Genomic DNA, 4,838 nt, shown 5'->3' on the forward strand with positions numbered 1-4,838 from the left:
TGCAGCAGGAGGTCCAGGGAGCAGATCGTCGCTGCCTCACCGTGGTAGCGTTGCTGGTGGATCCACTCTGGTGGGCTGTAGGACAGGGTTCCTGTGGAACACAGACAGAGTTCATCAGGGGGATGCTGCAGCCTCCAGCACCTGGCGGAGCAGCCCCCGCGCCTCCTCCTCCGGCAGGAACCCCCGCTCCGCCAGGAAACCCGACAGGTCCTGGCACCGCTCCGGATGCTCCAGCACCAGCACAAAGCTGTCGGGGAGCTGAAGCCACTCCTGGAGCTGAATGACACCAGCACAGCCAGAGGAGACCTTGTCCAGCAGCGCGATCTCCAGGGCTGCGCTGGTGCCGTGGGGCTGCGGGAGGAGCACGATGCCGTCAGTGGGGCTGATGCCGTGCCGGGGGTCGGGAACCCCTCAGCCAGCCCGGGATGCTCTGCGCCCTGCGCTGGCCCCACGCCCGCTCTCCCTCCAGGCGTCCTGGCAGCTCCCACCCTGCCGGGCCCCGGCTCACCCCCGCCCGGCACGGCCCGGCTTCTGCCGCTGGCCCCGCTCATCACCAGCTCGCCCCAGTGCCAGACGCGGTTCCCTGGCACCCTTTTGATGGCCACCCGCGAGCCGACGGCAGCAGCGGGCTGAGCTCGCCGCCTGCCCCGCACAGCCCCAGCCTTCTCCTCCTTCTCCTTCTCTCCCTCCTCCTCCTCCTCCTTCCCCTCCTCCGTGCCCACTGCCGGCCCCGCCGCTCCCCGGGCGCCGTCCAAGAGCCGCATGGCCGCGCAGCCGCCGCCGCAGCCGCCGCTGCCCAGCAGCGAACCCCTCCGGGGACGCTCCTGCCAGGCCTCCTGCGCCTTCCCTGCGGGCGGGACACGGCTGTCAGCGCTCGGCCCGGGCCAGGAGCGGCCCCGAGCGCCGCCCGAGCGCCCCGGGCCGGCCATGCCCCGGCGTTCTCTCCTGGCATCCCAGATTCACCATGAAATGGGAACCCTGAGCTTGTGGAAGTGCCTGAAAGATGCCCTGTTCCTCTGCAGGGACACTCGGGCTGAGACAGGAGCTGGAGCCCTCTCTGGGGAAGCCTCCTCCGAGCTGGAATTTGTGCTGTGAGATAAGTAGAAGATCATTTGTTCACTGTGGTATGCTTGCTTACCTTGGTTTGCATAAGAATGTACTGGTGTGTCTTTGAAATGCTTATTTGCTTACAAGGTGATAAGGAGGTTGAGATTAAAGTCCTGGGTGTGTGTATCTGGTCTGCTTGCTGTATCTCAAAAGAAGAGACTTAGAAGCTATCACAACGACCAGACTCAGACTACATCTGGAGAGTCACGCCTGCAAAGAGAAGGGGGGGGATAAAAGGAAGGTTGGGACAGAACATTTTTGCGCGCCGTTGGTGGAGCAGGAGACTCCCCGGCCGCCCAGCGCTGTGCTTTGCCTGCCTTACTCGCTTGCTATTTTAAATAAAATTGCTTTATTGAATTAAGACACTTCAAATTGTCGTGTCACAATTTATAACAATTTGGTGCCGTGACTCGGATGGAGAAGTAGATCAGTCGCTACGGGACGATCGGGAGGCGCCCCGCCCTTATGGCGGCCCGGCTGCCCCAGGCTTTCTGATCACTCTCCACCAACGAACCTAAATTGAGTAACGGGCAAAGGAGAACCGGTTACCCCTGTAAACTTTGTGCACGAAGAACCAAGCGAAGATGCAGGACGCGTGAGTATAGGCCGGTTTCCCGCTCGGTTTGGGGTGGTTTTCCCGGAGTGCTGTGTGTGAGAGGTCTCGTGGAGACCAAGTGAGTGCGGACTCTGTATTAGTGCGTTTTCCATTCCCCGTGAGGGGCTGGGCCACGAACCAGGGGAGCACGTGTGTGAGAAATTGAGTGCACTCCGGAAGATGGGACAGAGGAAAAGCAAGCCCTCTGGTCCCATGGGAGAGGGGACCCATGCTAAGCTTCCCCAGATTCCCAGGGATAGCCCCTTGGGTTTGATGATAATTAATTGGGATGCTTTCCCATCTAGAAAAGGGAAAGACAAAGTTAAAATGATACATTATTGTATGGAAGTGTGCGGGGGGGAAACAAATTAGGGGAGACCATTTGTATTGGCTGGTATTCGGATCCTTTGAGGATTGGATTTGTCAGGCTCTAAATATATATGTTAACTCAAAGGAAGCCTTTGATTCAGAAGAGAGCGAATATGCTTCCCTGTGGACAGTTGGGGAGACAAGGACAAAACTATTTGCTTTATCAGCCAGGGAAAAGAACAAGAAAAACAAGGAGGAAGATAATATGCCCCCCTACGTTCCTCCTCCATATATTCCTCCACTCCCACCCCCTGCTAGTCAAAATATATATCCCCAGCTGCCTGCGGACCCGGTTGGCCCCAGGGTCCCCACGGCTCCTTCAGACTCTGATGATGAGGCAGAGAGTGGAGGAACAAGGGAAAACAATCGTAGGGTAACTAGAAGTCAGACTAGGAAAAAGGAACAGGAATTGGGGATGTTTCCCCTAAGAGAACAAAGCATTGGTATGATCCCAAATCCCCAAGCGGGACAGGAAGGTCAGCCACCCCAAATAGCAGGGGTTGCCTATGTAACTGTGCCTTTAGACTCTGGGCAAGTGAGGGACTTTAAGAAGGAAATGGGACATTTGTTGGACGATCCTCTAGGAGTGGCAGAACGGTTGGACCAATTTTTGGGGCCCAATGTGTACACATGGGAGGAGTTACAGTCAATACTAAGGATTTTGTTCACGGCAGACTAGAGGATTAGAGGAGCTCTTGAGGGAAGCGCAGAAGGTTTTTGTGAGAAGGGAGGAGGATTATGGCTGCAGTTGTGCGGGAAGGGCCTAACCCTAATTCCCGTGCAAGGAATGTAGAACAAAGGGAGAATCGGGAGCAGAGTTATATTTCTAGGGAAGGAAAAGGAAGAAGTCGTGAAATTGTCTGCTTCTACTGTGGAAAGAAGGGACATATGAAGAGGGGATGCAGACAACGGATAGCGGATGAGAAGGCCTTTAAGGAAGATTAGGGGTGTCAAGGGCTCTATTTGTTGGGGAAGAAACATCATAAGGAGCCCTCGGTAAAGCTTAAAGTGGGACCCCAACAACAAGAGATGGAATTTTTAGTGGATACCGGGGCTGAAAGATCCACGGTGCAAGCCTTGCCGCTTGGATGTAAAAAGTCATCTGACACTGTACATGTAATTGGGGCAAAAGGAGAGCCCTTTGAGGTATCTGTTATCAAGGATGTGATGGTAGAAACTGATTCCAAATTTGGTATAAGTTCTTTACTACTGGTACCTGAAGCAGATTACAATTTATTAGGGAGAGATCTGATAATAGAATTGGGTATTAATTTAGAAGTTATAAATAAAGAATTACAGATAAAGCTCTGCCCTTTAAGGGTGGAGGATGAAAAGAAAATTAATCCTGAGGTGTGGTATACCCCAGAAACAGTGGGGAAATTGCAGATTAAGCCTTTCTCAGTGGAAATAAGTGATCCTGGCAAACCCGTAAGAATAAAACAATACCCTATCCCTAGGGAGGGAAAATTAGGACTAAAACCTGAAATAGATAGGTTATTGGAAAAAGGGCTTTTAGAGCCCTGTATGTCTCCCTTCAATACTCCCATCCTGCCTGTAAAAAAGTCAGATGGGTCCTACAGATTGGTGCACGATTTAAGAGAAATAAATAAGAGGACTTTGGCCCGGTTTCCAGTAGTTGCAAATCCATATACTTTGTTAAGCTGTCTGGGACCTGAAAATCGATGGTATAGTGTTATTGATCTAAAGGATGCCTTTTGGGCATGCCCCCTGGATGAGAAAAGTAGGGATTATTTTGCATTTGAATGGGAGGAAGGGAATTAGCTCACAGGCCTTTTGCCAAAATACAAATAGACTTCACTGAATTGCCTAAAGTGGGTAGTATTTGTTAGTAATAGTAGATCATCTCACCCATTTTGTAGAAGCTTACCCCACTACTCGGACTACTGCTCAGACAGTGGTCAGAATATTATTAGAAGAAATAATCCCTAGATATGGGATAGTAGAAACAATAGATTCTGATAGGGGACCCCACTTTGTGTCCAAAATAACTGAGGATATCTCACATGCCCTGGGAATTAAGTGGGAATACCATACCCCATGGCATCCCCAAAGTTCGGGAAGAGTGGAAAGAATGAATGGGGAACTAAAAAAGCAATTAACCAAATTAATAATAGAAACAAAATTGACATGGGTCAAGTGTCTCCCTTTAGCCCTATTGTACATAAGAACAAGACCCAGAGCAGATGTTGGGATTTCCTCTTTTGAAATGCTATACGGGATGCCATATGATTTGGAGGAACCCCGAGACCACCCCCGGTTGAAGGACTATAAAATAACCTCATATATTATTGCCTTAATGAAACGCCACAATGAACTTTGGGAAAAAGAAATAATTACGCAAAGACCCCCTTTAGATTTAAAATACATAAAATACACCCAGGAGACTATGTGTTAATAAAATCCTGGAAAGAATCTACACTAACCCCACAATGGGAAGGTCCTTATCTTGTGTTACTCACTACAGAAACTGCAATTCAGACTGCAGAAAGAGGATGGACACATGCCAGTCGAGTAAAAGGACCAGTTAACAACACTGTGTGGCAAGTAACCAGTCCTCCCGGGAACCTGAAATTGAAGTTACAGAGAAACTAATGGACTCTTATCAGATTGAATACACATCAGACTTATATTACTTAGATAGTGGACTAATTAGTAATTCAAGTGCTAGAGTAAAGTGTAAAAATCAAAATTGTAATTGCTATCCTTTTGTATGCTATATCTGTAAGGTGTGTGGGGAACGGTGGTG

This window comes from Lonchura striata, chromosome 33 (assembly GCF_050655825.1).
Source record: "Lonchura striata isolate lonStrDom1 chromosome 33, ASM5065582v1, whole genome shotgun sequence".
In the NCBI taxonomy this organism is placed as follows: Eukaryota; Metazoa; Chordata; class Aves; order Passeriformes; family Estrildidae; genus Lonchura; species Lonchura striata.